A 23,592-nucleotide genomic window follows, 5' to 3' on the forward strand; every position below is an offset into this window, starting at 1 on the left:
GGATCGAGCTGATACGGTCACGATCCCAGCAGAGATACTGAAGGTGATGTCACGCTGTTAGGAAAGACACTCACGTCGGTTGTCTACCGACACAGCCCATTAACGCCAGATTTCGCCACACTGTCCTAAATGATGCGTTCGTCGTACGTCCCACATTGATATCCGCGTTATTTGCCCCTCCAAGCAGTGTTGCTTGTCTGTTAGCACTGACAACTGTACGCAAACGCCAATGCTTTCGGTCGTTATGTGGAAGCCGTCAGCCACTGTGTTGTCCGTGGTGAGAGGTAATGCCTGAAATTTGGTATTCCCGGCACACTGTTGTCACTGTGCATCTCGGAATACCGAATTTCATATCGATTTACGAAATGGAATGTCCCATGCGTCTAGCTCCAACTACAAATCTGCGTTGAGCGTCTGTTAATTCCTGTCCTGCGACCATAATCACGTCGGAATCTTTTCCACACGACTCACCTGAGTACAAATGACAGCTCGGCCAACGCACTGCCCTTTTAGATCTTGTGCATGCGATCTACCGCCATTTGCATGTGTGTATATCGCTGTCCCATGATTTTTGTCACCTCGTGTAGTTGGCATAGGAGTTGGCTGTACGTGCAGGTTCTGGATTGTCGTTTGACACCTGCTGTGTAAGTCCGAGTTGGCCAAGCCCATTCTTCCTGATGCGTTCTGCTGGTGGCGGAGGATGGTGCTAAGCTCGATGTACCTCTGCTTCAAGATTCTCTGTTACCTGCCGACGTATCGGGTCGACATTCATGGCTGCTATCTCTTGCTTACTCGGTCCGACGCTTTCGCCTGCCACAAAATGCCGTTATCTCTTCTCTTGCAACCTGGCGTATGAGAAAGGCGAAGACGTGATGGTCTACCACAACTGATTCAGGGACCACATTCTGGAGTCGGTTATATCTTTTTCGCTCTATTCTTTTCTTTTGAGTTTCCTCGATGCGCTGTCGTCACTAAATATATTCATCAACTCTTGTTACATACTTCACCAGAAGAGTTTAGTACAAGTCTTCTGTGACTCCTTTTATCCCGTGTGACATTTTGCGAGCTTCTGTCGTATTTGGATTTACAATGTGGCATAGAGCCAAAATATATTTTATGTAACTCCCTACATGATGTTGGCCACTGTTCTTCATTTGTCTTTCCACTTGGAACACCCCCGTTATATCCTTTATTGGGTTTTGTGTGATTTACCGAAGCTGCCATACAGTTAACTATTATGAATATATGACCGTGTGCTTAATGGATGAAAGGCCATCGGTTTTTCTGCTGTGGTTTCGGGGGTATTTCAACAGAGTGCAGTTGTTACGAGACGGAATAGTTAATGATTGAAAGTTTTTCTATTATTAAATACCACAAAGGTCGCGATATACAAACTGATATGTATTTTCTATTAACACACAAATTCTGAGGCAGTTTCTACCCTCGCCTTAAATGTTTAATTACGGTTATATCTCTTATTGGTTGTTGATTTTAAGTACTTCGTCACACGCGATGATGATTTTTAACATTCACAACAATCCTCACTGCAATCCATGGTTGTTGCTGGCCGACGCGATTGACGTGAAATACGTAATTCGGCACTTGTCGCTTTTGGTTTTTTATCACTCGCGAATTGGTATTGATGGGGGTCAACCTCACTACGATAAGGGGACGTGCTAATTTGTCACACCAGTGAATTTACAATACACAGTACTCAGCTCGACCACCATCTTTTTATTTTTATTGTTGCCCGGCTTCCCAGTACTGCTTTCACTCGATCATAATCTCACTGCCTCCTGCAGCGCTCGACAATCGACTTCTGTCTGCTATCGACCTGGGTGTCGGATACTAATATCTACACTCCTGGAAATTGAAATAAGAACACCGTGAATTCATTGTCCCAGGAAGGGGAAACTTTATTGACACATTCCTGGGGTCAGATACATCACATGATCACACTGACAGAACCACAGGCACATAGACACAGGCAACAGAGCATGCACAATGTCGGCACTAGTACAGTGTATATCCACCTTTCGCAGCAATGCAGGCTGCTATTCTCCCATGGAGGCGATCGTAGAGATGCTGGATGTAGTCCTGTGGAACGGCTTGCCATGCCATTTCCACCTGGCGCCTCAGTTGGACCAGCGTTCGTGCTGGACGTGCAGACCGCGTGAGACGACGCTTCATCCAGTCCCAAACATGCTCAATGGGGGACAGATCCGGAGATCTTGCTGGCCAGGGTAGCTGACTTACACCTTCTATAGCACGTTGGGTGGCACGGGATACATGCGGACGTGCATTGTCCTGTTGGAACAGCAAGTTCCCTTGCCGGTCTAGGAATGGTAGAACGATGAGTTCGATGACGGTTTGGATGTACCGTGCACTATTCAGTGTCCCCTCGACGATCACCAGAGGTGTACGGCCAGTGTAGGAGATCGCTCCCCACACCATGATGCCGGGTGTTGGCCCTGTGCGCCTGGGTCGTATGCAGTCCTGATTGTGGCGCTCACCTGCACGGCGCCAAACACGCATACGACCATCATTGGCACCAAGGCAGAAGCGACTCTCATCGCTGAAGACGACACGTCTCCATTCGTCCCTCCATTCACGCCTGTCGCGACACCACTGGAGGCGGGCTGCACGATGTTGGGGCGTGAGCGGAAGACGGCCTAACGGTGTGCGGGACCGTAGCCCAGCTTCATGGAGACGGTTGCGAATGGTCCTCGCCGATACCCCAGGAGCAACAGTGTCCCTAATTTGCGGGGAAGTGGCGGTGCGGTCCCCTACGGCACTGCGTAGGATCCTACGGTCTTGGCGTGCATCCGTGCGTCGCTGCGGTCCGGTCCCAGGTCGACGGGCACGTGCACCTTCCGCCGACCACTGGCGACAACATCGATGTACTGTGGAGACCTCACGCCCCGCGTGTTGAGCAATTCGGCGGTACGTCCACCCGGCCTCCCGCATGCCCACTATACGCCCTCGCTCAAAGTCCGTCAACTGCACATACGGTTCACGTCCACGCTGTCGCGGCATGCTACCAGTGTTAAAGACTGCGATGGAGCTCCGTATGCCACGGCAAACTGGCTGACACTGACGGCGGCGGTGCACAAATGCTGCGCAGCTAGCGTCATTCGACGGCCAACACCGCGGTTCCTGGTGTGTCCGCTGTGCCGTGCGTGTGATCATTGCTTGTACAGCCCTCTCGTAGTGTCCGGAGCAAGTATGGTGGGTCTGACACACCGGTGTCAATGTGTTCTTTTTTCCATTTCCAGGAGTGTATGTTTGTGGGATCACAGATCCCTTACACGCTAAGCGGACTTATTGCTGTCTCCAAATGTTTTCGTCAGTTCGGTCTGGAATTTGTCCCACTTACTGAGCTACTCTCCGTTTTTCTCAAAACACTGTTTGGCTGTGTTACTGTGTTATCCAAGGATAAGTACGCATTTGCCAAACACATAGTGTCATCCCACACATTGTCTTTGGCGACTCGGTCGAATCCTTCCCATCATTACATCACGTCCTGACCAGCACCTCCGGAAAACACTGACAGGTATATGCTGTGCAGCTGACTTATTGCTGGATTGGAAACCACTGATCTTCCGAATATGCGGACTGCTTGTGTTTCGGTTCCTTTCAATGTATGCGACGCCTTTTACATTGCCTAACTAGAGATACCGTGATGCTGAGGTTTTGGAGAACCCGTCATCTCCAGCAAACAGTATCGTGTTGTAACCACACACTCAATCCCAATAGGCATTGCCTGGGTATTCATTTTGCCAATTTCCTATTCGAAATGAAACCTTCTATATATACTCCTGCAGCAGACTCGGTGTGAGATGATCACGGGCAGATTCTGTATGCTGGGCGCAGCTGCCTCGCGTGTCTACAACGCGATTTTGTAAATGTCTCTATGCAACACCTTTTCATGGCCTATAGACAGCTATTGTTTTCGCCTTTTTTTAAGGCCATCTGCACTTTGCAGTTGAAAACCGTCCTAAGCGCTGCCACGTGTCAGAGATTGTCTTATTTTGATTCTACTGTAGGAATGTCCTAGTAGTAAAGAACAAGTGTATTAAAACTTCATGCAAGATGCGGCATTTTTTCACGTATATCAGTATTTATGAAGTCATATGTCTTTAACTATACTTCGTACAGTAATAGATTTACTTAGGTACACTTAGTGGCATTTGTGGATACTGTCAGCGAAATATGTTGCGAATAGGGTTGGTAGCTCTGAAGTTATAAATTTAAACGCCATGCATGATGCGGTAGTTTCTCACGTATCTTATTGTTTATGACGTCATATATTCTGAACTATGATATGTAGGTGGTTATTACTCACACTGTGATTGTTGGCTGACAATAAGGGATAAGTGTACCAAGTTTGGTTGAAATCGGTCCAGTGATTTAGGAGGGATATGGAAAACACACACACACATTTTCGTGATGTGTATGGTTCCCAATGTACAGCCAGAAGAGAACTGACCTGCTGAACGGAAACTGCTGCTATTTATAAAAACACTGATATTCCAGAATGCACATGTTTATACAAACATCGAATATTCTGGATCACGCAAATACTACCAACATAAGACATTTCAAGAACCTTCCAGAAATGATAAATACTAAATAACGAATAATTGCTGGAGGTCGGGTTTGAGGAGGAACGTAAATCAAGCATGCACTCGGTCTGCGGAATAATTTAGTTTATACAGGGTGAATCAGGAGGAAAGGTACCTGCTTTGAAGAGTGATAGTATCAGTGATTCTGAACAAAAAGTTTAATTTGGACATATGTCCTATTGCAAATGGTTTCAGATATACAACACTGTGTTATTCAAATACTGTCGTCGTTTTCATTGTACCGCAGTAGTGCAGAGGAAGTTGAGACGAACAATTTGGTGCAGGACGCTTATCATCTATCAATTCAGGAACCTCTCTCAAAGTGACCTACAAAAACTACTTAAGATACAAAGTATGCACGCCGCGTGAAATTTTCAATATTCTCGTGCTCTCTTCACGCAAAGTTCTAGAGAAAAAAATCCATAAGACATTTTTGAAGGAAATTTAACGCAGTTTAATTTTGGTCTGCGACACGGTTTCTCTGGATGTTGCAGTTTTCGAGTTATTCAAGAAGAACGTACAAAAGTAGTATTAAATGTGCTCTATCTTGGAAATCAGCATACGACCATATGAAGTTTTGTGTTCAGAATCACTAATACTATAACTCCGCAAAGCATGTACGTTTCCTCATGACTCACACTGTGTAGCTGTTTAAAGTACGTAATTGCGTGTGTTATGCTCAAAGGCTAAGTGGAGAAGCGTGACATCATAAAATTTTTTGTTTTGGGCGGACTATTGCCGATGGAAATTCATCTTCAGTTAAAGAACGTTTATAAGAAGTCTACTCATTCATTTTCTACAATTTAGGAGTGGTTGACTGAATTCAAACGTGGCCATATTTCTTTTCAAGGTGATCTACGTGAAGAATGTGCCTTAATAACCACACTGAGCAAGCTCAGAGTATTATATTGCACTATCGGCTATAAAGGTATGAAATACCTGACGGAATTCACAAATCAGAAGGAAAAGCTTTACGTAAATATGGTTGAATGTTGACCAAAAGCTAATGCGGAAATAAATAGCTCAGAAATTTTTGGACCTGTGAAGAAAGCATACGCCGATTTTATTTTATTATTTTATTTATTGTTCCGTGGGACCAAATTAAGGAGAAGTCTCCATGGTCATGGAACGCGTAAATACATGAAATTATAACACGATATTAGAAACAGATAAGATGAAATATAAAAAAAACATATTCAGGTGACAAGTCGTAAATTTAAATAAAGAAAATCAACAATGTAACACTGGAATTTGCTTAATTTTTTAGCTCTTCAAGGAGCTCCTCGACAGAATAGAAGGAGTGAGCCATGAGGAAACTCTTCAGTTTAGACTTAAAAGTGTTTGGGCTACTGCTAAGATTTTTGAGTTCTTGTGGTAGCTTATTGAAAATGGATGCAGCAGAATACTGTACTCCTTTCTGCACAAGAGTCAAGGAAGTGCATTCCACATGCAGATTTGATTTCTGCCTAGTATTAACTGAGTGAAAGCTGCTAACTCTTGGGAAATATAGCTAATATTGCTAACAACAAACGACATTAAAGAAAATATATACTGTGAGGGCAATGTCAGAATCAGACTATTGAATAGGGGTCGACAAGAGGTTCTCGAACTTTCACCACATATACTTCAGCGCTATAAACATCTTGCCACTCTCGTTTCTTGATAAGGTTTACAAATGTCTCTACAGCAACTGGATCAGCTTTCCTAAACAGCTGATGACTATATTGAACATGTGTTGCAGCACAAAAATCTTTTAGAGTTAAAATTTGTGCATCATGATCTGAAAGGCCATTCACCTTTTTGCTCACAGAATGCCCTTCTAGTAATGAGGAAGGAACAAAAATGTTGTCTATGGTTGTTCTACTGTTCCCTTGCACTCTCGTTGGAAAGAATACGGTTTGCATACGATTATGTGAATAAAGGAGGTCTACCAGCATCCTCTTCCTTGCACAAATCACTTGTGTTGTTGTCTTCAGTCCTGAGACTGGTTTGATGCAGCTCTCCATGCTACTCTATCCTGTGCAAGCTGCTTCATCTCCCAGTACCTACTGCAACCTACAATACAATTAATATTGAAGTCACCACATATAAACTAACTTTTTGTATTTCCTATAAAGTGAACCAAGAATCTCCTCTAGATTTAGCAAAAATGTTGTGTAATCGGAGTCTGGGGATCTATAAATAACAACAGTTAGAAGTTTAGCTCCCTTAAATTTAACCACACCTGCACAACATTCAAACACCTTTTCAGTGCAGTACGTGCTCTGGTCCATTACTCTCGATGGGATGAGTCGTGGGTTTAGCACTGTTCAAAAGTATTAGGGGACCACGTGTTTCAATGTCATGTATGTTAAATTTATGCTGACACAGTCGGTACCTCTGGTGTTATTGCATGACTTGAGATCTTCGCTTTCAATGTAGACAAAAATTAAAATCATTCGCCATTTATTTGCTGGGTTATGCATTACAGTGTCAGGTGACGCATCAGAAAAAAGTGAGTACCGGTGTCCCAATGTTTCTTAGTGAGGTACACAGATGTAAATTATCATTTGTGGACATTGTATTCAACCAACCACATGCAATGCAACTTCGTCACAAGAGAAACGTGTTATTGACAGACGAGACCAGGTATCCTCTGACTCAAGGTGATGGTCGCGTTCGTGTGCAGAGACCCGTGGTGACCGGTAGCTGCCAAATGTTGTTCAGGATATCGACTAATTTCCAAGGTTCTGTGATTTTGTGGGAAGGCTTCAGTGTTGCTAACATACGGATCTCTCGGTTGTCCATGATCACCGTAAAGCTAGGCAGTACATCGAACAGAACCCGTTGGGCCATTTGGTGGCTCCTGCATTCGATGGTGGCCCTGAATGACTTCTGATGCCAAGGCCAATGTGACAGGCGTCAGCAGGGAAGTCTTGCGAAGCCTGGACATTGAAATAATTGAATGGTTAGCGGTGAGTCCCACCTAAGCCCATCGTGCATACGTCGGACAAGCTAGACAGACGTATTTGCGGTCATCAAGAATTCTTATGAGCTCTCGTTGAAGAAGGGAACGGATACCACAGGAAATCTCCGTGGACTTATGCGGAGCATGCCACGTACATGACAGGCAGTGATAAACACTCACGGAAGACATATGCGTTACTGAAGCTCTAAAAGTACAATGAAAAGCACTTATTTTCGACTCCTGTCAGACACTTCAGTTCTTTTTATGTAAACGATCGAGGATGAAATGCTGTTTTCTTGTGTGCTTAATTTGTGAAAGACGAAGATATAATTTGGTAACATACCCAGTCCTCAATTATTGTTCAGTGGAGTATCGCAGAAGGCCAAATCCACGTTCTCATAATTCTTTTGAGCAATGTATTTCACGATGAAGCGACAAAACAGCAAACAAGGCAGCGTGAGGAATCTACGAATCCCGCAGAAAAGAGAAGAAATTGATTTCCTCTGTCAGTGAGATTATGTCAAATGTTTCTGAGATGTAAAGGAATTCTTCTGACTGATTTCCTTGCAAAGGACAGAACAATACGTCGCGAACGCTATCGAGTCCTATTGACCAATTAGATTAAAAAATACCTGGAAGGCCACCTGATTTCGAAAAGAAGTTGACATGGGAGAACTGAGGGATTTTCAGTACGAATGGATGGAACATTCACAATGTCCACCGGATTTGGAACCCTCTGACCTTCACCTAGCCTCGTATCGAAAGATTTTTTTTTTTTTTTTTTTTTTTGCTAAAAAGATTTGATTCCATGGGAGGGCTTAAGGTACGTGTATCTGAGTGCTTTTGTAGATCTACGACAGTCGGATTTCAAGATCAAAACCTACCGACAGAAATTTTTTTGGAGAAAGTACTTTGATATAAAAGGAGACTGAGTTGAAAAATAAGAGCTGTTTCGACTTAAAATATGCAATGTTTCACTGGCAGAAGAGAACTTTGCGCCTTGTCCTCGTAACGTCACAGTGTAATGTATCCACTTTTTCTGGTGACTGCTCCCTATTAATGGCGGATTTATCGTCTCATTTGTGACGTAAACCAAAAATACTTCCAGTGTTCGTACTAAATGCCATGCAGGCTTTGTAGGTGAAACGTGTGTTAAGGGATCGTCTGTCTCTTGTTTCTGTAATTACAGTGCTTGAGCGAACCACTGCAATAAGTTGCTTTTGAGGCTTCCAAAGTAAATAAATGGGAACATGTTTGCGAAGACAGTGTGATTTTTAGTGCATTGCACGAACTGTCATTCACAATATGGGAATTCACCATAGAATTGTTTTCATTGCGTCCATTGTATTCTGTTGATAGGTGCGTGTTTTCTTTCCTTACTATTTCGACATTATACTCCTTTTGTATCTGTTAATTCCTCCAGTCAGAAAGCAGCTAATAGAATTTAGTTTCTTCATCTTTTTAGTTGTAAGATTTCTTATACCTTTTCAATGTGTGTATGAGAAGCTGGATATCATAAGTTCGAATGCAGGCATAGTCATCCTAATCAGCTAATATTTCAAAGGGAAAAGAGTCCCCATCATTCTCAGTTGTCTAAATGAAAAGCTTCCTGCTTCTGCTATGCAATTTAAACCCACTGTAGGTTTGGTATGCATATCATTTGCTTTTTGCATATTTAACTACACTCCTGGAAATGGAAAAAAGAACACATTGACACCGGTGTGTCAGACCCACCATACTTGCTCCGGACACTGCGAGAGGGCTGTACAAGCAATGATCACACGCACGGCACAGCGGACACACCAGGAACCGTGGTGTTGGCCGTCGAATGACGCTAGCTGCGCAGCATTTGTGCACCGCCGCCGTCAGTGTCAGCCAGTTTGCCGTGGCATACGGAGCTCCATCGCAGTCTTTAACACTGGTAGCATGCCGCGACAGCGTGGACGTGAACCGTATGTGCAGTTGACGGACTTTGAGCGAGGGCGTATAGTGGGCATGCGGGAGGCCGGGTGGACGTACCGCCGAATTGCTCAACACGTGGGGCGTGAGGTCTCCACAGTACATCGATGTTGTCGCCAGTGGTCGGCGGAAGGTGCACGTGCCCGTCGACCTGGGACCGGACCGCAGCGACGCACGGATGCACGCCAAGACCGTAGGATCCTACGCAGTGCCGTAGGGGACCGCACCGCCACTTCCCAGCAAATTAGGGACACTGTTGCTCCTGGGGTGTCGGCGAGGACCATTCGCAACCGTCTCCATGAAGCTGGGCTACGGTCCCGCACACCGTTAGGCCGTCTTCCGCTCACGCCCCAACATCGTGCAGCCCGCCTCCAGTGGTGTCGCGACAGGCGTGAATGGAGGGACGAATGGAGACGTGTCGTCTTCAGCGATGAGAGTCGCTTCTGCTTTGGTGCCAATGATGGTCGTATGCGTGTTTGGCGCCGTGCAGGTGAGCGCCACAATCAGGACTGCATACGATCGAGGCACACATGGCCAACACCCGGCATCATGGTGTGGGGAGCGATCTCCTACACTGACCGTACACCTCTGGTGATCGTCGAGGGGACACTGAATAGTGCACGGTACATCCAAACCGTCATCGAACCCATCGTCCTACCATTCCTAGACCGGCAAGGGAACTTGCTGTTCCAACAGGGCAATGCACGTCCGCATGTATTGCGTGCCACCCAACGTGCTCTAGAAGGTGTAAGTCAGCTACCCTGGCCAGCAAGATCTCCGGATCTGTCCCCCATTGAGCATGTTTGGGACTGGATGAAGCGTCGTCTCACGCGGTCTGCACGTCCAGCACGAATGCTGGTCCAACTGAGGCGCCAGGTGGAAATGGCATGGCAAGCCGTTCGACAGGACTACATCCAGCATCTCTACGATCGTCTCCATGGGAGAATAGCAGCCTGCATTGCTGCGAAAGGTGGGTATACACTGTACTAGTGCCGACATTGTGCATGCTCTGTTGCCTGTGTCTATGTTCCTGTGGTTCTGTCAGTGTGATCATGTGATGTATCTGACCCCAGGAATGTGTCAATAAAGTTTCCCCTTCCTGGGAAAATGAATTCACGGTGTTCTTATTTCAATTTCCAGGAGTTTATTTTCCAACATACATTAAACAAATTTTGCTAATGGATTTATCTCGTTGCGTGGCTTTTCATTTCGACTGTGTGATATATTTCAATCTTTGAGTTAAAGATATTATACACTATTTACGAATAGACCAGAGATCAACGGACAGGTTAACAAGAATGTGAACATTTGTCTTCCTCCAACGGAAGGTCAGACAACGCTCACCGCTAATGAGTGGTAAGCACAGGAAGTGAGAAAAATGCAGGGCTGACTTAGAGTAACTGACGATTAAGACACTGGTGAAAGTGTGACATTGACAAAACGCGATATGAGGGAAAACAGAGTTTGGATGTTTAATTCTTACTGCTACATTAAGAAACTCTTTTCTCTTAGTAATTTACGCTATGAATAGGCCTGAAAAGCGGATGTCATAAATACGTGTATGGATTTGTGAGAAACCGTAAATGTGTTGTCAGTTGTTCGAACTTTTTGTGACGGTTTTAGAATGCTCAATAGCATGACAGTGATAAAATAAATTCTCATAAATGTGGTGTTACACACGCGTTATTGTTTCGCACACTTTTTAAAGTAGTCCTAATTATGCGCTTGACAACTAGCACAATAACGGTTGTTTTTCAGCTACACTCTTGTTTGAATGTCAGAATGTGGCTTACTTTGGTCTTTCTTGACATTATTTCTTTGATTAATTTGTCGTGATATGTGAAGCGTTGTTCACAGTCGTAGCTGAGCGGTTTTCTCGTCTACTTTCTGCCATTGTTTTCGAGTCGTTGCTGGGCAATGACTCAATGAGCTGTTTATTCGGTACCGTTTTTCACGTCTGACCTGTCTGAAATCTTGTCATAATAGTAATTAACTGCACCAGCGCCATAATCCTATCACAAACGGGACAAGGTTTGAAATAACCCATTTTATTATTTTGCGTTTGTAATTAATGCGGAGTCATGAAATTATGAAGAGCCTTTCCTCTATCCAGAGAGCATGAAGAGCAAGCGGCTTTGTCACCAGCTAACTCCAGAACGCGCGTCTCCGAGCCAAGTGGAACCGTTTCTTCTATCGCTTCCGCCCGAGGTACGTTAGTTAAAATCCTGCTGATATGCCATAGGAATAACAAGGGGACGACGGTCGACCCTGTAATGCACGTCAGTGAGTTCTGGTAATACTTTTTTTTAGTAATTTAATTGAAAGCTTTGTTGCTTTGGTAAAAGTAAAATTGGTTCTTTTCGTCGTGACAGAATAAATTACTATTAATCGCACCAGATTTGTCGGAGAACAGCAGCAACATGTGTAATTGATCCAGCTTTAAGAAATTCTATTACCTTTTAGCAGAAAATTCGTGCGGTACTCTCCGACGTTAGAAAAGTCGTGGTGTTGCGTTCGGAGCAGGAGGCGGCTGTCTTTTCTCATTCGCAATATCGAAAATTACTAAAAAATGAACAGAAATTTTTTCGAAGGAAGATCGCGCGGAGAAAACAGACAGAAGTTACATGAAAGAAACCTAAGGGACCAACTAATTGGATTTGTACGAACATATAAACGGAACTGAAAGAACTTGGAATAAATACTATAACGACGTCGTCACGACAGCTTCCTGTTCCGACAGAACACACGCTGGATCATAAGCTGCATAAATCTTTTAAACAGAAAAGATTATCACAATTATAATTAATGAAAATAAGGTTGAGAGATTTTCTTTTAAATTAAATAAACTTCAAGGCTTCAAGTATTATATTATGAAACGGAAACTTACATTAACATGGCCACCCATTGTGGCGGTGGAGCGAATTTTCATGACACACATTCTCGCTTGTTTGTGGCTACATATATTTTTAATCACTTAAACTCTTAAAGTTACAATAAAATGATTATATCAGTATGGAGCACAATACTTTTGTGTCCGACTCGCAACACATTCCCAAAAGAACAGCTAGAGAGCGGCGCGGCTCCCTGCAGAAGTAAAAATTGGCAATTGTTATTTTGAAACATAGGTGCGTCGTTTTTTTTCCTGATCGATAGCAGCGTATAACAGTTTATGGCTATTGTGATATTCTGCGCTTTTCAGGAGCGCGGCAAAGATATCTGGTTACAACATTCATTGGTATATCTTAAAAGTTCGCACATACTGACGCGAATACAGAAAAAAAACTTTTAAATATTAAAAATCGCAGGGATAAAGGCTGTAATGTCACAGAGTCTAGGAGAAATTGATCGATTGATTATCGTATGTCGCGGCTGTCTGAGACACCACGGGGTGTAGGTTCAGTCGCGTAAATGGGATGGTTTTTGTTTCTTTCACGCACGATGTTACCTTCCGTTCGCGAAGTTGAAGGTTGTGTGTCAAGTGTATCCTTTGATTGTAGATAACTGTATTGGGTGTGTGAAGCGTGGTAACCTGTTTGTGTTGTGTGATGATGTGAGAAGCGAGGGGGTGAAAGCCGGTGTAGCCAGCCGGAGTGGCCGAGCGGTTCTAGGTGCTACAGTCTGGAACCGCGCGACCGCTACTGTCGCAGGTTCGAATCCTGACTCGGGCATGGATGTGTGTGATGTCCTTAGGTTAGTTAGGTTTAAGTAGTTCTAAGTTCTAGGGGACTGATGACCTCAGAAGTTAAGTCCCATAGTGCTCAGAGCCATTTGAAAGCCGGTGTTCTCAAGCAGGCTCCGGCTTATCACCCCATGCGACGGACCGATCAGCAGTAACTGCGTCACATCCTCTCACATCGCGAGACACTGCGTAGGGGTTTGGAATTTAATCCAGGACACTGGCGCAAAGTCTGGTGATCTTTTTTCACCACCATCTCCCCTTCCACTGCTGACCAAATATTGGCGGTGAAAAATTCTTCTACCAGCAGCATTCGAAAAACCAACCTCCCAGACGAGCGTCTCCGCACAAGCGCTCAGTGGTCCAGGATGACTTGCAACAAATCGTTTGAAACCAGTCAACTTGTAATGTCATCGGGTGTTTCTAATGCGAAACCTTTCAGCCACAAATGGTACGATCGAAGTTAAATACTGCATTGCAGCTGTAACAGGCGTGTATAGTTGCGAATGGCATCCGAAATTGAATGGCTGGAAGGAGTCTTACACCTCGTTTCTCCTCAGTACGAAACGGATGTCTTAACGATGTCTTCAAATAAAGCGAGCCGAATTTGAATTCGAGAGGTATAAATACACAGTCGACCCAAATTTTTGGGCTAGGTTCAATAATAGTGGTTTATGCTATAAATGATAGCGCTATGCGTGCTTCGGGCTTTAGCTTTGCCTTTTTAGATATAAAATTTCATCTTGGAACACTATTTGAGCTTTAATATAACACGTCCCTAATGTATTCACACGTACGGATTGTAAATGAAAACTTAATGTAGCCCTCCTTCTAGTAGTGCTAGAAATTTAAAAAAAGTACATTTTTGTGTGATCCGAATTCGAGGAAAGTGAGACCAAATTTCTAGGTTTATTCAGTCTCAATGGTGGGTAAAGGCCTCCATCAGATTTCTCCATGCATTACAGTCTTCTACTGCAAGTCTGCTGACGTTGTCTACCACTTTCCACTAGATCGTCGTCTCGCCGTTGTCCCTTGGAATGCAGCAGAGGTTCGTTGATCCATCCACAATCCATCACCTGCCTCCATGTGAATTTTATTAGTCATGATTACACCAGCGGAAAAATACTACTTTCTGACCACAAAAATACGAATGTATTCTACTTTACAGGACTCAGACAGAAAAGTGCGGAACCAGCTGCGTCAATCCTCATTCCGCCTTCCTCACCAAAGCTTTTGAAATGCGAACATATTCACTCCCTTTGAACACAGAACACTGAAAATCCTTTTACCCAGTCTCTCTTTGTAGTGAATCCTTCATATCAGCATCTTCCTCTCACCACCACTGTCTATATATGTCTCTCTCCCACGGTCTCCTTTTTCTCCTATCGATCTACAGTTTATCCCACTGCCACCGTTCCCTCCCTCGCTTACATTGTCTCCTTTTGTCTTTCTTTACCACTGTCAACGTCTCCACCATGCCTCGGCAGCTCAAAGATTCAGGCGGTCCAACATATTTTTTCACCTATACCCATGTGTTCAAAATTTCGGTCCCCTACACCCACGTGTTAAAGCCCGCCGGCGTAGGAAAGTCCAAATGTCCCCCCTCCCCTCCCCCCATGCTTTTCTCTATTCTCCACTCGTCTGTAATTTTAGTTTACACAGTCTCTTCTGTCTTTTGCTCCCACTGCTCCTATCTCCGTCCACCTCTCTTTCTCTTTTACTCCCACTGCCTCTCACTGACCACTAATATCTCCTTGTTTGGCTCCGACTGCTATTATCTTCAACCATCTTCGTTTCAATTTCACGTCCACTTTCTGTCACTCACCATCATGTTCATATGGTTCAGATGACTCTGAGCACTATGGCACTTAACACCTGAGGAAATCAGTCCCCTAGAACTTAGAACAACTTAAACCTAATTAACCTAAGGACATCACACACATCCATGCCAGAGGTAAGGTTCGAACCTGCGACCGTAGCGGTCACGCAGTTCCAGACTGAAGCGCTTAGAACTGCTCGACCACAGCGGCCTGCCCGCATCATGTCTCCTCTCTGTTTCTGTCCCACTAGTACTCTCTCCTTTCTCTTCCACCGTCGCTTTTCCCCTGGTACTCTCTCTTTCAGTGCAAAAATAGCGTGAATGTAGTCGCGTGCAAAAATTTTTGATGCTGTTTATATAAAACGAATTCTATACGTCAATAAATTTTTTATGGTTTATTTATGCTCTTCACACATTTATATACTATGACACACACAAACAACAAATATGTACGCATAAGCCTAATACAAAATCATTTTCTTTATACTTTTTTCTGGATACTTTGCTCATCGATCGCAGTTCATCGAAAACGCCTGACTGATGATTTGTATCTTAACAGAATAAAAATGTTGTATAAATGTTTTAGTGAATTTGCAGTCATTCCAGTTTTACGTAATTTTTTGCAGTTATTTCAAGTTCAATTCAGGCGTGTTAAGATTATTTTTAGCCCATTTTTTGTCACTGGATTAACACTTTGGTCATATTAATATTGCCGTGAAAAAATACTGACTAAAAACATAGTTTGGGGACCTCAGAACCCTTGCGCTGATCCTAAAACCCTTTCCACGTATTCATTACGCCAATTACAACTATATTTACGCTTCAGACCGGATATTACCTGCATATGTAGGATAACTTAGAACCTCTGGATATCGGTAACGGGTAATGAAATCGAAAAAAAGTTTGAAGGTTACCGGAGATAATCATCTTAAGAGAAAATGGTAAAAATTTCGATGGTTTGGCATCAATAGAAATTATAGGAGCGCCCTTCCCCACAGTTAGTATTATTGGTATCCAAAAATTATATGTACCTTGATAGTGGATACAGATTTTGGAAAACGGAAAAATGATTTTTATAGATGAATGTCTAATGAATGTGCAATTAAAATTAGAGCCATTTGTTATGGTTAGCTATTTAGAGAATTGCGGCTCACAGTGCAAAACCGACTAAGAACAGGTTTTTACAGTTTTGTGCATAAGTATGGTAACTTTACCGTTTAGATTTCGGTAACCGATATTGAAAAGGTTCGAAGTTCCGCAAGAATATCGTCTTAAGCAGATATGGTAAAAATTTAGACGATCTGCCACGAACAGAAATTATAGAAGCGTCATCCTCGTAACTGGTACTTGTTGGACCAAAAAGAACGGTTTTCATGGTCTTATCCGGAACGGCCATGGAGCACGTGGTACTTTTATAAGCTACCTAAGGTCCACCATAGACGACATCTAATGCAAAAGAACCAACCGATTCGTTCAATTTACCTGGGCTGGAGGAAAAGTGGGACGTTTAAATTTTAACCCTGTGCTGTCGGATAGCTATAGTACGCCCTTTCTTCTGATAGGTAAACAAATGATCGCTAGGCCACGGCTATGGAAAACATTGATCCCTTTTCTCTGCAATCAATAGAACCCGTGATATCATCACCCCCTCCCCCCAAAAGATCGTATCTTCGCGCTCGTTTTTGGGAAATGTTGGTACCGTACACTATTGCGCATGGACCGATATTCCAGTCCAGTGTGGAACCTGATCCATATACGCTGCCTGGCAAAAAAGTGAAGCACCCAGAAGAGGAGGCAGAAACAAACATAAAGTCCATCAGGACCGCAAAACACTCAGCAGTATGAGCCCTCTTATCAGTACGACGTTGCTTTTTCCTGGCCCAGGTGTATGTGCTGAGTTGGTTGGTATGGGTGTCATAAAGCCGTTGTGACCTCTTGCGAGACGAAATGATGCACAACTGTTTTTAGTTATCTTTGACATTCTCTATACTGTGAGGGGGACAGTTGAGGTACGATCAGGTCCCACATATGTTCTATATGCGACTGATCTGGGGATCTTGCTGGCCACGGGAGTAAAACAGGACTGATCTGGTGATCTTGTTGGCCACTGGAGTAAAATACGTCACGAAATCACACAGACAGTTTCCATGTGTGACGAGTGTCGTCAGGTTGAAAAGAGGGCACCACGATAGTGTCGCATGACAGATAACAGATGAAATGCCGATGTCTGTGATTTACCGTCGTGTTCGTCAAGAGTTTGATCAGTCACTTTCAGCCGTAATCTGAAGTCATGCTCGATGACTCCTCACACCATGACGTTAGAAGTAACACCTCAGTGCCTCTCCAAAACATTGGAATAATGGGACATCTGCCAGCGTCACCGCCATATTCGCCATTGATATTTATCCGTGGTGGTGCAGAACCGGGATTTATCGCTGAACACAATTGGACGTCATTCATCAGCGGTGTATACTTCTCGGTCACGGCAGCACTCCAAACGCATCGATTGTGTTGTCGCGTTAGCGGCAGCCTGTGCTTGGGACAGTAATTCCCTAGTTCGGCTGCTGCTATCCTCCTACCAGTGATGCGGAATGAGACAGAATGTTGCGTAGAGTCATAATTTGTTCTCGGATGGCAGGCGCAGATGTGAAGGGGTTGTGATGTTGTTGGTGCTCAACAGGGGGTTCCTCCCTTGTGGTGGTCCACCGTGAACACCTGAAATCTTGATGACGAATATGCCTGCCCTTACGTCCTTATTTGGTTCATCATCGGTCCACTGTCACATACGAATCTGGATAGTGCACGATTCGACCAGCCGGCCAAATGAAGACCCACAGTGAGGTTGCTTTCAAATTATGCCAGGTATTGACAATACTTTCTCACCCTGGTATGCGGCATCTCCGTGCCTTGCCCAGAGAACACTCATTGTCTGACGCTGTCCGCTCTCCTTATACACCCTACCAGGCCTGGTGCAACACTGAACACAAGCAACACTAATGCACTCTGGTGGTCGTTCTATCTGTCAGAGAGAAGTAGAACTGTAACAACATACATACTTGCCCATGGTATGAACGTGTATGAAGTTTGCGAGCTTCCAGATAAAATGAAATGATGTGGTGTGGTGGCTCTCAACTATATACCCTCTGACTCAAAGTTGAAATATTAGAAGTTTTTGCTGGATCCTTTGTCTAGGGGCCGGGATACGTAGTTGCCACATTACAAGCCAAATACTGATGAGTCTACAGTATGCAATATGAATATACAGATGAATCGAATGGTAGAAGGTTCCTATCACTTGGCAATTGCGAATTTTGAATGTTATATAGAAATTCATAAATGAAAGATTGCAATTAAATAAATACTGTAGTTACTATTTTAACGCCTTTAAATGGTGGGTACGATAGCAGAAGTACCTTTAAGAATGCCCTTTATTACTGTGAAACTGTTATTGGTGGCGATGGTCCAGCAATTAAATAAATTATAAGTTGAATAACAGGGAAACAATAGATTCCTACTTCACGTAATTAGTTATGAACAACAACATAGTTCGCAAGATATTCACTTCTAAACGCATACTATGTCTTCACTGCAGAAGCCATGGAAATCTCACAAGTGCACAGGTCGGCACTGCGAAATATTTCATCTCCCGCCACCAGGCGCAAACTGCTCCGCTCTCCAAGCCTTTCCTACGATTGTCTAGAACTCCTCTGTTCTCTCTCGAAATGACGCTCCTCCCCCACTTCCATACAGTCTCTCCACGTGTCCTTTTTGGAACGATCGCTGTCACAGGCTAGAGCGCTCTCGCCCTGTCTCCAAGCTAATGCACACTCATAAAGACATTCGAAATACTGGATTTACATTTAAATAACTTGAAATTAAATAAATATTCCTACACCTGGACCATAAACACGCTCTAACACACATTATTAAATACATAAACTAATTAAATAAACATATATCAAAGGAACAGAACAGAAGTACGCCAGTAGCTTAATGTCTCTGTGCTTACTAAAACACAGTAAATAATTGACAATTTCTTCATGAATAGTCTATATCAGATATAAAGAAAGACATAGATGAATAAATACCGTTTTTCCGTGTAACTGTGGAGTACTTGTGGCATGATGCGATCGGTAGTAATCGGCCACTTTGACTTCCAATAACTCATGTACTAGTTGAGCTACATGCCGCTAATAGCTTTCTAAAGACACGCCGATCGGCAAAATCGGATGAACCATTAGGTTTTGGGAATTCATTGCTGGGTGTTACATGTATCGTCAGATTCTAAACTTTAAACTAATAAAGATATTGAAAATCTGATTACACCATCAGAATCATCGTGCAAATAATGGTAATGTACGTGTTTCTTTTTGAGGTATCTTGATTCATCTGGCTACTATTAATTTCTGTACGAACTATGAAATGTCTGCCATTAAGGTTTCACAAAGTCCGCCATCTTTGGCGCTCCCGGCACGTCTCCTTCATCGACACGGCTTCACCATGGAATTCCCAGCCATGCGTTCTCTGGGCCCAAGCTAACGTTCGGCCGACAAACTGCGGCTCGCCGAGAGGCCCCAGTGCGGCCACACCAACTCCGACCTTTGAATATTTTCAGGGCGCCACAACTCACCCGTTACCTCACAAGTTACACTGACATCCAATGATGACTTCTAGCTGCTTCACTTTTGTTGCCAGGCAGTGTATATGTTTCCCTGTCTCTTCTAATAGTTCCCAACATGCATATATTCGCTGAGCAACCCTCAATATTTGAATGAATTTTGCATGGAAAGTTCCTGTCTCATTGTGATAAATCAAAATTGATAGTAAACACTTATTGTAAACATTTCGGTTCAAGACATGCTGGGGCCATAGCCTTGGAAATTAAATTTCATTTACCAAAAGCACTATTGGTTATTTTTAGGGTTCCGTGCCTCAGTCGGTAAAGAGGGAACCCCTATGGGGTCGCTTTGTTTTGTCCGTCTGTTTGTCCGACTGTTAAAAACCATTTTTCTCAGGTGCGGGTAGACGTATTAAGTTGAAATTTATGGCATATATTGAGGTCCTTGGCCTCTTGGTGGTGTCAAACATTAAAGTTTTTAAGTCAATTCAGTCAAAAGACACAGTCATTTATGACACATATATTTTGATACTCGCAAGTTCATTCACCAAAACCAACAGGTTACTTCCCGTTGGCCTAGAATCATGAAATTAGGCAAGGAGGAAGATTTCACAGTATAAGCGAAATAAAAAATTTGAAAAGTGTTAATTTGTAATTATATAACACAAAAACGTGTTTTTATGATTTCTTATTTGACTGAATGTGCGTTCGTCCGTGTGTCATGACCCCGTTTTCGTGGGAACGGGTAAATGTGTCAAGTTCAATTTTATGTCAAATAAATTTCCCTTGATGGTGTAAAATTTGGAAGCTTCTAAGTTAATGCAGTCAAAAGATACAGCTGTTTATGTCACGTTTCTCGATATTCGCAAACTCACTCATCAAAGCCTACACGGTACTTTCTGTTGGCCTAGAATCATGAATCATGAAGTAAGGTCAGTACAAGTTAACGAAATATTCCGAAAACTGTTAATCTCTAATTATATCAAGGAAAAAATTTCTTTTGTCGTTTGTTTTCGGAACAGACTTGAAATTAAAACCATCAGGAGTTCTGCATTCAGACTGAGTGGATAGTGCTGGTAAAAGTTAAACAGCAGGGAAGGAATGACTCTATTGCTCATATGACGCCATTCGGAATTTATCTATCATCAGATATCCTGGAGAGATTACTGCACATGGATATGGCGTTTCAGGTTGCATCTGAACCAAATATTCGTGGACTAGTCATTCTTTGCCTGACGTTTCACTTTGCCACTGCGGTCCAATCAACCTGAACGCAGAACTGCTGATTATTATAACTAATGGTCACCTGCTTAATGCGTGGTTTTGTCTCACATTTCTACTGTGTAAATTAAAATATTCTCGAAGAATTTTGAATCCGTGGGACTGATATCTTGCCAGTATCAAGTTGTCGAAATTCTGGATTCACAGAATGGATGAACTCCCTATATACGTAATTAAGTTTGTACGGAACCCTCAGTGAGCGAGTGTTACTCGCACTTGGCCAATTTTTATTCTTCTGTTTACTTCTTTTGTTGTCCATTCGGTCGGTGTTTTCAGTTGCCTTATATACAACAGTCATCGATCGATTCTATGACCTCACTGTTTATTTGTGTAATTTGTTTTCGATGTGTTTGTCGTGCATAATTTTCTTTCTATTACAATTAATTTTTGGACATACCTTCATTTGATTCAAACAACAGTCGGGATCGCGATTAACATTTGTTTATTATTACCGTTTTCGGCTTATGTTAAAGCCAAAACCGGTAATAATAAACAAATGTTATTTCGATCTCGACTGTTGTTTTAATCGAAGTTAACACCAGATCGCTGCACACCACAGACAATGTTGTCTAAATTTCCGATACTTTCACTTGCTTTATAAATTTCTCCTCTAGTTGAAATTTATCCACACTAGAGGCAAACTCTACGTTATCAGCTGTAGCGAATGTGGTTCGTTATGTTCCAGTAACAGCTATTCCGTCTTCTTTTTGGCACCTCAATTTTCCCAGGTTTTGAAATATATGGCTGCAAAAATGACTCTACTGACAGGGCGGAGAGAGGAGGGGACCCATTCATTACATCTCAATGAGGATTAAGGGCACCATCTAGAGGAGGTTCCAGTGTTCAATCCAGACGGTAATTCCGTGAAACTCTTAGTACTCACATGATTGATGGCTTTATGGTGAACAAAAAAAAAAAAAAAAAAGAAAAAAAAAGAAAAAGAAAGATGGACTGCACACCAACCCGCACGGCAGACAGAGTGATGAGCCGGTGCCTGTTACTCTCTCTACTAAATGTGTTATGGGTGACGAGGCTGAATGATTGCCAAATAACGGTATTGACTGGTGAGGTGAGTGCCTCTGTTGGCATTTTATCGGCATGCGAACTCTCGTTCTTGATCCCACGCTCTGAAATTCAGTTACATTCATATCTCCACTGAGACTATGCACAATTGAATTCACGAGGTAGACAACCTCTGACAATGTTGTATAAGAAAAGAATTTAAAGTACAACTACAAATTATTTTCGAAGCTTTATTTGGAGATATGTTTCCGAAAGTCTGTTTCTATTATTAAACAATAAATAAATGGCACATGATGTGACGATTCTAAACGTCTTTCGAATTGCGAGTGATTGCAGATTGTGAGGCGCAGTGGCAAAATAGTTAAAATCATAGAGTAAAACAGACTGATCAGGCTTAAAGTCAGGGATATAGATTATGAGAATTTATTTAAGGACAGGAAGGTATATTGAATTAAATTCAGGAACAAGTTAGTATCTTGGTAAATGAAGATTGTATAGACATAGATCCAAGACGCAATTTTGTAACCAAGATACTTCGCACAAGAGCAAAAAATGTTACTGGTGCAAATAAAGCAAAATTAATGAAAATCTCAAATGAAAACAGGTATACATTAACGAGAAATTGAAAGTTTCAAGCAGACAGTTATAGGAAAACCACTTAATATCCTTTCGTGTAGTAAAGCTTTGTAAAGAACGCCAGAATAACCAGTGAAAAGTGGCCAACAGAAACTATTTAAGACAATAATAGCACGAATAAAAAAAATAGATTTGCACAACCACATTTCGTTGTTTAAGATTGCAGATGGCACAGTAACTAACAGCAGAGAGAAAACTGAAAAATAATTTTTAAGATTTCTGTGAATGATTGTATCGTTCAAGGCATGAATCATAAAAACTGATAGTTAATTATCAAAATAAGGACATTCCAGATATAATGCTATGAAGGGTGTGTAAAGCCATTAGAAGTTAAAAGAAAGGAGATGGGCATGGAGATCAGGATGCTTCAGTACTCATTTTAGAATTAGAAGCGAAGCAATACAACAGAAATTTGCAAAATAGTTTACAGAATGCATCCAGAGAAATACAATACCACATATCTGGAACGACACTGCAGTTGTTCCCTTCGAGAAATGCAACAGACAAGGTATAAAAATTCTAGATATATCACCATTCATTTAGTAATGTACAAGATGTTCACTAAAGTTGTCATCCGTCACGTAGGTAAAAACATTAGATTTTAAACGGGTTAAGGATCACGTCGGCGTCGGTTGTAGCCTTAGCAGAATGGAAGAAATAATATGAGTTTCTACTTTGTCTGGGTTGCATATGCGTAGAAAGGCATAGGAAACCTCAATGCTTTTTACAAACGCAAATTCATTGTCTTGACCACTGAGACACCTCCCTCGTGTTTCGCTCGCTGGCGCTGCAGTTGTGCTCAGCACCAATGAAGTGGCGACCAAAAAGGACCCCCATGTCAGTTTCGAGTTCCTCAATTCATTCTCACACAATCTGGCAGCAATGGTCTGCTGCGCTGTCTTCCTAAAGGTGAAGTGCACCCGCCGGGAGCCGTGGATTCGCAGTGGGATACATATGAAAGAATAGTACGTTCCCGTAATATTTGTTAGTAAGAATCAACGACAGTTT

This window comes from Schistocerca gregaria, chromosome 1 (assembly GCF_023897955.1).
Source record: "Schistocerca gregaria isolate iqSchGreg1 chromosome 1, iqSchGreg1.2, whole genome shotgun sequence".
NCBI classification, from domain to species: Eukaryota; Metazoa; Arthropoda; class Insecta; order Orthoptera; family Acrididae; genus Schistocerca; species Schistocerca gregaria.